We start from the raw sequence: 12,079 nt of genomic DNA, 5'->3' as shown, positions 1-12,079 counted from the left end.
GTGTGTGTACCTGCGTGCACGCACGTGTATGCATGTCTGTGCCGGTGTGCGCGTGTGTGCATGTGTGTCCATACCTGCGTGCATGTGTGTGTGCGTGTTCCAAAGCCTGCTTCTCCCCTCAGGGCCTCACATCCTCGCCCCAGCCTTGCTGAGAATGCCTCCCGGGAGCTGAGGGCCACTTGCTGGGAAGCCCCTGCTCCTCGGCCTTTTGGGGGAGGCAATGGGGGGGCTTCTGGAAGACAAGGATGGGAATCTCTGTGTCACGAAGGCCACGTGAGTGAAAGCACGTAAACCTTCCACACGGCGAGTGGCTGAGCGGCTCCCTTGTCACTGAGACCCCCAGGCACTCGATCAGGTGGCGGTTTAACAGTAGACAAAGGCACACAGGGGCCGTACCTGACTCGGATAGAGAAATAGAACAGGATGACACTGTGCAAGGGGGCTGTGTGCACGTCCAGATGGGCCGCGGTCGGGGGTGAATCACCCAGCGTCCTCAACGCTCATTGAGGGCCCTCCTGTCTTCTCGTGGGAAACGACCGCACCGACAGCTTCAACCCCACCTCTCGGTAGATGACTCACAAACACGTGTCTTCAGCCCAGACCCCTCCTCTGAGGGCCGCCCGCTCATCCGTCTCCCATTCGCATCTCTCCTTCGATGCCTCCCAGGTCGCTCCACACGTGCTCTTACCCACCTGCCTCACCTGGTGACTCCACGGTTTTCCGTCCCAGTGAGTGACAGACATCCCCATGCAGCCGGAAGCACAGAGGCCTAGAGTGACCATGAACACCTCTCTTTCCCTTCATGTCCAGCCCAACACTAAAGCCAGTCACTTTCCTATCTCTTGAAACCCTCTCCTCTCTCCATCTCCAGCACCTGGTCCAGCCACTACTGTCTCTTCCCTGGACTGTGCGTAAGCTGCTCACGGCTGGAGTGCACTTCCCTGCACTCCGCTGCTTAATTTCTGCCCAGTCTCCAAGCCTCAGTTCAAGTGCCGCTTCCTCCAGGAAGCCGTCCTTGATCTCCCTGAGAAGTGCCTCTGTCGTAGTCCTATCGCACCACCCCACACTCCTCCCCAGCACTGACTGTAGCGTAGATCTGACGTGTGTGCGTGTCTGTGTTTGTGGTCATGTGGTCCCCCTAAGACTGAACACCTCCTGAGGGATGGGCTTGTCTGTTTCCGCTCATTGTTGACTCCCCGATGCCAAGAACAGCGCTGACACGTGGAGTGGGCAATCAACAGAAGGTTGTTGACGGATGGATGAACTGACAGGCGAGTCCGGAGTTAGGCTTTGCACGCAGACAGAGGCTGGAGGAAGGGCTCCCGGTCCCTCCGAGATGCCGAGATGCCGAGATGCCGGGCTGAGCTGAGTCTGGAGCGTGGGGGGAGGGGCGGCTCTCAGGCTCGGCAGAAACCTGGCCCACCGAGGACGTGGGCAGCAGAGTGGCCTTCCCGGGAGAATGTGACTTCCAGGGCCACGTGACGGTGAGAGTATTAGTCCTCAGGAGCAATTAGTTAGGTTAATTAGCTCATCCATTTAAGCAGCAGCTAAAGCAAGGGGGCCTGAAGACCGTTTGGGGAAAGACACTCAATTATTTGCACCAGCGTCACCCTAATTTCCCCGGCAAGCTTGGCTGTGGCTGGAAAAGGGAAGAGACTTGAACACTCAATTAATTTCCCCCGTTTGGGGCCTGGAGTGGTGGTGGTGGGAGGACTGGGGGGTGGGAGCTGCTGAAAGTAGGCTGTCAGGGCACCGGAAGCCCGGGGGCGCCCGGAGACTTTGCGCCGATTACCTCACCGACCTGATAAAGATACAGGGTTTTTAGGGCTCTGAGATGTCACCCCAGAGAAAGAATAACTTAGCCAAGGTCACACAGCAAGACACTTTTTTTCCTCTCTCTTGAAACCCTCTCCTCTCTCCATCTCCAGCACCGGCTCCAGACACTGTGGTCTCTTCCCTGGACTGTGCGTAAGCTGCTCACGGCTGGAGTGCACATCCCTGCACTCCGCTGTTTAATTTCTGCCCAGCCTCCAAGCCTCAGTTCAAGCGCCGCTTCCTCCAGGAAGCCGTCCTTGATCTCCCTGAGAAGTGCCTCTGTCGTAGTCCTATCGCACCACCCCACACTCCTCCCCAGCACTGACTGTAGCGTAGATCTGACATGTTTGTGTGTTTGTGGTCATGCGGTCTCCCTAACCCTGAACGCCCCATGAGGGCCCCCAGAACCTAGGTTCCCAGCCTTGGGGACCAGGACCTCCTCCTCAGGAGGAAGTGAGAAGAGGCGCACATATTCACTGTGGTGGCCCCACAGAGGCCGGAGGTGTGGTGACAGCGTCACACGGCCTGGCTCACCTAGAGCAACAGCCAGAGCGGAGGAGCCCCTGCCTCCATCCCAGACCCCAGCACCCACTGTTTCCCCACCCGGAAGCCCTGGGATTGGAGACGCCCCCCTTTCTCTGCCTCAGTCTCTGGGGACAGACTTTGACTGCACAGGTTTTGGTCTCTATCTGGCCCCCACGTGAGGTCAGCAGTCAGACCAGTTAAGCACCTACCACGTGCTAGACGCACACGGTGCCAGGACGAGACGCCGCCCCCCGGCCTGTGGTCAGAAGCAGGCGGTGTGGAGGCAGCGAATCCCTGGACAACAGCACGGACGGCAGGTGATGAAGCACTGGACTGCGCGTCCCCAGGACCGGTCAGCGAGGACTGGGGCGATGGGAGGGGTGGTGGTTAGGGGCTGTGAGGGGGAGGGGAAGGGGTTGCAGGTCACAGCGTGGATTTGTGCGGGGAAGGAGGCACGCGAGGCGGCAGGCGGCTGGAGGTTCAGGAGCGTCAGCGTTGGGGGCAGTCTCGGGAGTTGGGGTGATCAGATGGGGCCCATTTGGGGGGCGGCGTGATGGCCAGAGAGCGGCGTTTTGGCGGGGCGCAGCTGGACAGGGCGATGCTCGATTTTCAGCTGGGGTAATGGCATCCAGACATCAAGCCGTGCACACAGAGGGGCAGGGAGACCGTGCCACTGGGGGCGGGCGTATTTTCCTCGGGTTGCTGAGCTGGGGGACTCAGCTGCACGGCTGGGTTAGGAGGAGACCCAAGCTCTCAGGGTGCTGGGAGGTGTGGCGGGTGCCAGGCACCAAAGGCCGGCTCCCGCTCCAGGCACCCCGCGTTATGCGGGTTACCTGAGGTGAACTGACCATGAACGTTCCTCCAGAAACAGAAGCCGGCTCCCAGAGAGTGTGGGTAATTCATCTAAGTCACACCGTTCAGACGAGGAAGAGCTGGGATTCCAGGTCTGACTCTAAAGCTGTGGTCTTTCCCTCGGAGCCGAGGTTTTCTCCGTTCACAGAGGATGAGCGGCGCCCGTGCCCTCCCAGGCTAACTGAATCCCATCTCTGGGAGGGGGCGGGGCGTCTTTCTCTTAAGGTCCTCAGGGGACTCCGATGGACCCTAGGTTGAGGTCCAGGTCACTGCAGCAAGTGGGCTCCTGCTGTGGCCCCCAGGCTCCAGCCGTCCCCTCGCAGGGGGACGGGCTCCTGTCATGTGTGCTTAGTCCATGGTTGTCAAGGATGCAGAAAGCAGGGAAGACAAATTGATGCCTGAAAGGTGATCTGGGACGGGTCTCCTGCAGACAGGCAGGTGCCAGCAACTGTGGAAGTGAGACATGAGAGCTTAGGGGTCTGTGTGCTGGATCCTGGGAGAAGGGGGTGGAGGGAGGCTGACACTCCCACATATGCACGGCCCCAGGAGCTCCTCTGCCATCACCACAACCCTTGACTCATGCCTGCTTCTCCCTGGCAAGCCAGACTTCTGTGCTGAGATGCAGCTCACTCAGGGCAAAGGGGTGAGCGGTGTTCTCTGCAGATGCATCCCCTTCCACGGCATCCACTGCCACCAACCCTGCAGGGGGCCAGCTCTCCCCGAGGGAGTTAATTGAATGGTTGGCTGTGACGTACACCACTCCAGACTCTAGAATCAACTTCTGTGATTGATCACCTTCTGTGGGGTTATTTGAAAATGTACCTCAACTTTCTAATTCTGTAAAATGGGTAGAATAATATCTGAATAGAAACCTACGCCCAAAACCTTTAGGAAAAAGGAAAGAGATTGTCTGGGGCATTTCATGGCTTCTCAGACTGGGGGCAGTAACTCCTGATGGAGAGGACCGTGCTGAGCTGGCAGGGAACCAGCCAGCGTCGGATCCCACGGTCTGGGGTCGAATGCAGTCTCTGCCGTTTGTTTCGTTATTAACATATTCAGAACCAGCTTTTCTGTATGATTTTTGAATCAGTGACTTCCGAAAGTGGATCTCCCGTCCAAACCTCCTTCCTGAATCCCAGGCCCGCACTTCCAAGCACCTGCTGGATGTTTCCTCCTGAACCCGGCACAGGCCCCCCAAACTGAGCTCCCAGTTCACCTCCCTTGCTCCCGATGGGGGCTTCTCCATCCTTCCAGACACACAGGCCAGAGACCAGAAGCCATCCTCACTCCCCTCTGTCCCTCACCACCACGTCCAGCCCCCAGCGTGAGGAGCCTCCGCAGGAGGCATGCATGTTCCTTCCGCTTCCTCCCACAGCTCCTTCCGGTCCAGGCAGGACGGGCTCTCACTAAAGTGTGGGGCAGGCTGCCTTCTCTCTCCAGCTCGGCTCCCTCACTGCCCCCTGAGTTAAAGCCTGCGGGCTGAGCTGCCCTCCACATTCGGGCCCCCCAGCCCCTCAGCCCCACCCCTGGCCACTCCTCTGCTGTGCCCTGTGCCTCCAGCCAACACACCCAGGGCCCTCCTGCTCCCACACATCAACACTCCGCACTCCTTTGCCTTGAACACCCACCTGCTTTTCCTCGGGATCCATCAGAACCGTATTCCGAGACCCAGTCAGAAACCGTCTCCTCTGGAAAGTTTTCACGTCCTCACCCCGGGGACTGAGGCTCCAACCACCCGGGTTCCAGGGCTCCCGTGCCCGCGCCCGCTCTGGACCCGCGTTCCATCATCAGGGGCACATGTGCCTGTCTCCCCAGCAGACCTCCAAACTCTTGTGGGCAGAGGTGTGTCCAGAGCCCCTGGTATCCTGGGGCCCAGTATACACTCAACAAATGCATGTCAGAGGAATGCTGGGCAGGGGGGCCTTACTGGGTTCTCTCCCCCTCAAGACCCAGCCACACTAGAAGGAACATGCACATACCCTGTGCCCCTCATATACGCTCCCGACCTGGGGACGGCGACGGAAATGTCCCCTTGTGCCAGCACCTGGCCCCTTCAGGTGGTTCTCTCTCCAAGGCAGCTGGAAACCCCGGCTCCCGGGCGGGTGGCCTTTGTGGACACGGGGCCCACGCGGTAAGCAGAGTCTTCAGTCTGCAGTTACGGGAGGAGAGTCCCTTGGCTCCTTGAAGTCTCTGGGAAGATCCTCTGAGCTCAGACTCGACTCCCCTGTCCTCTTCAGGGCCCTCGGGCAAACATCTGTCCTTCTTGGATGGCCAACATGTCTGGCCCAGGTCTAGAGGGAACTCGGACTCGATTCCCGTGTCCAGGAAAAGCCTATGTGGGGGAGGTGGGGACGACGTGATCTCCTGTGCGGGGAAGACTGGCACTGAGTAGACGGCTGCCTGGAAGGGAGTGAAGTTAGCCGTGTGGCCCCGGGCAGGTCGCGGAACTCCCTGGAGGTGGACGAGGACTGAATCCTGGCCCCGGCGCTGCCCAGCCACCTGAACTTGGCAAATCATTTGCATTTTTTAGCCTCAATTTTCTCAGCTGTGAAATGGGACAAACACCAATGTCAAGAGGCAGTTGTAAGGACGAGGTGGGACCCACATGTCCACAACCCTGTCCAGCCTGTGGTCAGGAACAAGGCCCGTGACACTGCTGAGCCAGGCACGTGGCAGAGGGGAAGATCAGGGTTCAAATCCTGCGTCTTCCACGTCCTGCCTAGCGGTGGGAGCCTCAGCTGGTCACTCGCCTCCCTGGACCTCGGTTTTCCTGTCTGTAAAGTGGGAATAGGAATAATCCTCTCTCCTGGGGTGGCTGTGAGTATGAGGGAAGTAAATTCACATTAAACACTTGAAATGGGGCCTGGCGCACAGTCAGCACCTGAGGTGTGTCCCATCGTGATTGTCATTGATCGGCTCAGCACCTGACCCTCATTAGCCCCAGGCCCCTACCTGCTCCCACGAGAGACCCGGTCTCCCCAAATCTGCTTCACCCCAGCGCATGTTCCGGGAGCCGCTAAGGCTGCCCACGTGCCCTCACGCGCTGGGCTGCCACTTGCTGCTGGTCTCAGTGTCTCGGTCCCTCACCACCACTGTCCCAAGTGCTCCTGGGGCCTGTCCGGGCTCCTCCTGCTGCTGCCCGTCGCCGAGGCTGTCCGTCCTCCCGGGCTCAGCAGCTCACCGTCTCTTTCCAAGGGGCAGGGTTCCCTGTGGGGTGGCGGCCGGGAAGAGTTAGTGAGCCAGCTCTTGACAGAGCGCCTTCGGCTTACACACGGCCTTTTTCTTCCCAGATCCTGGGTCAGACGAGGTTGAGTGCCAGCCACTCAGTCTACCCGAAGGGTCCCTCCCTCTGCTGCCCAAGCCCTGTTGTGGAGTCTGGCTTGTTTTGTCAGCTGTATTCTCTCTTTCTGACAACTTCTCTATCCGAAACCCCTATTTAAAGACTGCAAATAGTCTGTGTGTCCGGAGCCCAGATTTTCCCCAGGGTACCAGTCTGTAGCCACATGTAAACCAGTGGATGCAAATAAATGCTCAGAAGAGGAGCATCAGACCCTCCCAGGTTTGCTGTATGCACATGAGTCCCAGCTGTGACCCACCCCGGACTCCCGCCTCCCACGCCCTGTATCTCCTGGCACACAGTAGGCGTGAAATAAACAGTCGCTGTTGTTATCAGCCTCCTCATCTGCAGCATAGAGATAAGATCAAAGTAAAGCTAACATTGGCCGGCACTTTTTATATCCCAGACATTGTTTTAAGTTTTTACCTGGATTAACTTGCGCAATAGTCACGATTGTATGAGGCAGACACCACTTTTGTTCCCATTTTACAGACGAGACACAGAGAGGTTAGTAACTTGCCTGGGTCATACAGCGGCCAGGTGGCAGAGCCAGGATTCATCCAACAGTCTGGCTTTAACCACCTGTCACCCAGGATTGCTGTGAAGATCCAAGGATTCGGTCTCATGGCCCCAGACAAGCACTAGGGCTGCTGCGCAGACTGCTCAGTGAAGCTGGGGGTGGGGGGGGCAGGAGAGGGGGGAGGGAGAGGAGGAGGAGGAGGGACAAGGCGGGGAGGGAGGAAGGGGAGGGAAATGGAGGAGGCAGAGGAGGAGGAAGATGAGGAGAGGAGGGAGAGAGAAGAGAGCAAGGAGGAGAGGAAAGGGAGGAGGGGAGGAGGACGGAGAGGAGGAGGGGAGGAGGAGGAGGGGAGGAGGAGGGAGAGGAGGGAGGAGAGGAAGAGAAGGAGGGGAGGAGGAGGGGGAGGAGGAGGGAGGAGAGGAAGAGGAGAAGGGGAGGAGGAGACAGGGGAGGGGGAGGCAGAGGGGGAGGGGAGGGTCTCACGGGCACTGGTGATGCTCCTGGTGGTGACTGCAGGATGTAGAAGCTCTTTGCAGAAATCCAATTGCTGCGTTTCTGGAAGGGAAGAACTGAGAGTCATTATTTTGTCTGGACAGGTCTGAAGTGGGGAGGGAACTCGGTCAAGGTGAAAAGCTGGAGCAGCCTTTCCAGTGCTCTCTTCGCCTCTCCCCTCCCTGCCTTCTCTCTCTCCCTCTCCCCTCGCTCAGCTGGGGCGGGGTTCCTGCGAGGCTGCCCTCGCAGCCCCTTCAGGGCACCAGCTGTGGGGGCTCCGGAGCAGGGCTGGGGGAAGTGCTGTCCCCTCCCCAGCAGCAGCCTTCCCTGGGGCCCAGGTCACTCAGAGGGAGAGGCAGGAGACAGTCCAGGGAGACTGACGTCCTCTTCCAGCACCTCTTCTCACAGGACCCTCCCCGAGGGCCCTGGGAACATATGGGCAACAGGAGCCTGGTCCCGCAGGGCTGGATCAGAGCCCGGAGCTCTGGGCAGCTCCAGAATTTCTGTGTGGGAGCTGCCATCCCGTTGGAGGGGGGTGAGGGGACTTCTTATTTGGAGGTGACTTTTGGGGAGATGCTGATGGAGATCATGAAGGAGGCAACCCTGGCCAGTCACCGCCACCCGCGCCCCCACCCCCACCACACTCTGCCAAGGCCAGGCTCCATGGCTCCAAGCCACGCGGGCGGTGCTGACACCTGAGGCCAGCAAAGGCATGGAGCAGAGAGTCCGTGTGGGCTGTGGAGCTGATGGGGAGGGAGTGAGCCAGTGGCAGCTGCCATTCACTTGTGCCCAAAGCTGAAGGGAGAAGTTAGGGTTTTAGGAGCCAAGAAGTGAGGTAGGGTGGAGGAGGAGAGGGTTGGGGGCAAGGACAGGAGAGACATTTATGCCTAGGGGGAAGCTCAGAGGAGTATGTCCATCCTTTACACCTTCAGCTCTTGTTTCTTTACCAGCAGGACCAACACGGATGTGCCAGGAAGGCACTGCGCTGGTCTCCATGCAAACAGCATCCTTCAGTCCTTACAGTAACCCCGTCTCATAATTAAAATCCACATGTTGCAGGTGAGAAAGTCGAGGGTCAGAGAGGTTACATAACCTGCCCAAGGTCACACAGATACAAGTGGTAGCGCCAGGATTTGAGGGCGCTGAGCCTCAGAACCACTAAGACTTACCGAGAGCTTGCTCTGTGCAGTGGGCTGGAGGGGCAGAGGTGTCCTTTCCCTCCTGAGCTCGCAGTCTAGTGTGGGGAGAGCTATGAACAAGAAATGAGCTGCAGAGGAGAAGGACAGAGGACACGGAGGGGTCAGGGAGCTAAGTCTGGTAGGATGAAGGGAGCTGGCATGGTGACGTGGGTGGAGACAGCATGTGCAAAGGCTCTGTGGCAGGAAAGAGCACAGCCCTCTGGGAACCGGCCAGGCGACTGGTGCCACTGAAGCACAGAGAGTGAGGGAGTGGGCAGTGCCCGGTGAAGCTGGAGGGTGGGTGGGGGCCGGCATCTAGAGATGCTGGCAGAGGAAGCCTGCAAGCAGAAGACAAGGTTGGAGGGACAACCAGGCATAAGGAGGCCCTGGGGAGGAGGGCACAGCTAGCTGTGCACCCAGCCCGTGAAGACTCAGGGAGGGTCAGCCTTGGGGTCACAAGACCAGCTCCACACCCTAACTCTGCACCAAACCCAACATGGGGCCTTGGGTGAGTCACCCTTCTTGGGGGGCTTCCTGAGCCCCGAGTGGGGAGGAATTGGCCTCCTCTGCCTTGCTGCCTCACGGATTGTTCAGAAGGATCGAGTGAAGTCCAGGCTGTAAGCTGCTGTTCCCACCCCCAGAGGGGATCCTCTGGGGCCTGAGGGGCTCTGAGCAAGCAGGGCTGATGCTGCCCCTGGGACCAGGGCTCCCACCTCCCACCTTGACCCAGCCCCCTGCGTGCAAACGTCACCTGACGCTCCCGACCCCATGAGAATTGCGTCCTCCCCGGGGGAGGGGCGCACAGAGGGAGCACACATTACATGCAGGTTCTTCCAGAAGGAGCAGACTGAGTCTTACGTAAAGGCTTTATTCTCTGTAATTAGACCCTATTTTCCTGGAGGCAGCTTTGCCTCAGGCGCAGGTACATTCTGATCCTTTTTACCCAGGAGCCACGGGGGTCATTTCACCCACCCCCCCTTCCTCCAGGCGGCTCCGGCTCCGCATTCCGGTCATTAAGGCAGGCACTTTCCTTGGCAGGCAGGATGGCGTCCCGGGCCCTTGGCATCAGGACATCCCAAAGTCTAGCCTGAATCCAGCCTGCTGGACTTTCAGCCCCTTTCCCCCTCCTCCTGGAGAAAGAAGCTTTGGGGGGATTTCGAAGTGTTTCTTCCCCCAGGCAGAAAGCGCAGAGGAGCAGCCAGATGACAGGCCCCCTCAGTGTGGGAGGCCAGCGCAGGGGGTGGGGTGTGCAGGGGTTGGGGGAAGAGCCCGTGCCCTCCCGCTGAGCATCTGACCTTGAGCCCTTCACCCTCAGGCCCCCTTTCCATCTGAAGAACGGTGAGGGGTCCGCAGAGCTCACGGGAGAGTCTAGCCCACATGCAAACACGCACAAACCGCCCCTTCCCGACACCCTCCCCGCTACACGGTGGCGCACACTCCCGCACTCGGCTTGCAGCCTAGAAATCCCTGAGTCAGCTTTCCTGCAGACCAGGGTCCGTGACTGGAGCTGCCGCGTTCTAAAGAGAGGCTCCGGCCGGCGAGGAGGAGCGCGCGCTGCAGCACTGCAGAGGCCGCTGGAGTGATGTGGCTGTCGCGGGCCGGGACGCGGGGAGGAGGGGAGACACGGGGCACTTGCTGCAGGTTTTGGGGCTTCCTGGGGCTCCTCAGACTTGGTGGGATGAGAAGCCCTGGAAGGCCCTAGAGGGGCCTTCCCATCACACACACATATGGGATTTTTTTTGGGGGGGAGTGTCACATCCTGGGTTGAACCCCAAACTGGATTCATGATTCTGAGTGTGCGGAACAGGCGGGAGCTGCTGCTGAGGCTGAAGGGGAGGCAGACCGGGTGAGGGCAGGGATGGCTGGTGGTCTGACACCGGCAGGAATTCCACCAGCTGAGCTGGGGTCCTGAGGTCTTGCGGGGGGGGGGGGGGGGGAGGGTGGGCAGGTGTTGTGGATTAAGGATGAGGCTCGAGGGGGACACCCAGACACAGGAGCCAGCCACACCCAGGCTCACAGTCCTGCGTGCCCCTCCTGCCTCCTGAGTGTGGCAAACGCCAGGCCGCTCCGTGCTCAGGGAGAGTCGAGGCCTTGCCTTCTCCTAGAGGGGAGAGCAGAGCCGTGGCAGGTGGGGGTGCCGGGTCCCTATCGCAGCAGAGCCCTTTCGGTGGGTTCCTGTCCGGGAGCCAGGCCCAGGGTCCTGGGCCGGCAGACACCTCCTCCTGTCCCCCGGGGGCCCCTCCAACCCGCTGTCTCCGCTCCCCAAAAGGCCTGGACAGCCCCGGGCCCCGTCCTGACTGCACCCTCCGGGCCGGCGCTGGGGCCGCGGGCTGTCGGGGCTCTCCGGGCCGAACACGCCCACCTCCCCGGCCCCTCCAGCGTCGCCGTTTTGTCTCCGCCCCCCTCTACTCCCTCCCTTTTCTTTTTTCTCGACTCAGGAAAACCTTCCTCCTACCCCCTGAAGCAGATCGCTCCCTCCTACCCGCTGGCCGGTTCCGACAGCCGGGCGGCCCCTCCCCCAGCCGGTCCCCGCGCCGAGCGGCTCCCGAAGCCCGCGGGCGGCGGGGGTGGGGAGTGTCGCAGGAGCGCACGCGGCGGGCGGGGACTCCTCCGCATTGCCCGGGCGCCCCGCGCGGCTCCGGGGGCGCGAGGCCGGCCCCGCCCACCCCAAACTTCTCGCGGGGCGCGCGGGCCCGACCCCTCCCCGCCGCGCCTCGCTCGCGCGCAGCTGCCACCCCGGCCGGCCGGCCCGGAGACCGCGCGCGGGGATAGCCTGGGGCGGGGCCGTGCGTCGCGGCCGGCGGGGATCGCCCTCGCAGGGCCGGCACGCGCCGTGTGCAGGCGGATGTGAGCAGCATCTCGATCGGCGGGCGGGGAAGCGGGCCAGGTTGTTACTACTGCAGAGCGCGCGAGCCGGCGGGCGGGAGGAGACCGCAGCTGCCGGCCGGCCGCGCGCGGGAAGAGCGGACCCGGACTTCGGGACCCGGCCGTCCCGCCTGCGCCCTCTCCGCGAGCGCAGGCCCCACCACGCCCGGAGCGTCCCCGGGTAAGAGCAGCGCCGGGCGGGGACACCCTGCGGGGCAGCCCCTAGTCCGAGCGGGGCGGCCCCCGAGGGCCAGGGGCACAGGCGGATGCGGGGTCGCCAAACTGGGACGCTCCGACTTCTGGGCTCGGCGCTCACGGCCGGATAAACTAAGTGCAGGACGGAGCCAGCGGTGGGGGACGGGGCTCCGGAGATCCACTTGCGTCGGGATTATCCAGTTAGTCCCGGGGGAGGTGCCTGGACGATCCGGAAGCCCCTCGCCCCGTTTCTCCTCGCGGGGAGCCCGGACGGGGAGAAGGCGACGGAGGCCGCGGTGC

The 12,079-nt window shown here is 61.1% G+C and overlaps 1 protein-coding gene and 1 long non-coding RNA gene across 7 annotated transcripts in view; one reads left to right on the top strand and one right to left on the bottom strand.

Annotated features, from left to right (window-relative positions):
• Positions 1-12,079, top strand: part of SYT2 (synaptotagmin 2) — a 105,205-nt gene that overhangs the window by 48,933 nt on the left and 44,193 nt on the right. Inside the window, exon 1 of one of the 6 annotated variants that reach the window (XM_023632656.2) lies at positions 11,354-11,765. The exons of 4 other annotated variants lie outside the window; for them this stretch is intronic. The gene's annotated coding sequence lies outside the window, so the exon portion shown is untranslated. Of the gene's footprint in view, positions 1-11,353; positions 11,766-12,079 lie in introns of those variants that run through there. One more of the 6 variants, XM_023632653.2, reaches the window with a different exon arrangement.
• LOC138921582 (uncharacterized) lies at positions 9,568-11,304 on the bottom strand. Its single transcript, XR_011434258.1, has 2 exons — positions 11,202-11,304; positions 9,568-10,820 (listed from the first exon to the last, which is right to left on the bottom strand). It is a non-coding gene; the product is annotated as an uncharacterized lncRNA (long non-coding RNA).

The sequence above is a fragment of the Equus caballus genome, chromosome 30 (genome assembly GCF_041296265.1).
Source record: "Equus caballus isolate H_3958 breed thoroughbred chromosome 30, TB-T2T, whole genome shotgun sequence".
Classification (NCBI taxonomy): domain Eukaryota; kingdom Metazoa; phylum Chordata; class Mammalia; order Perissodactyla; family Equidae; genus Equus; species Equus caballus.
Note: the sequence above shows the minus strand (reverse complement) of the source record. Positions and strands in the feature narration are given on the sequence as shown.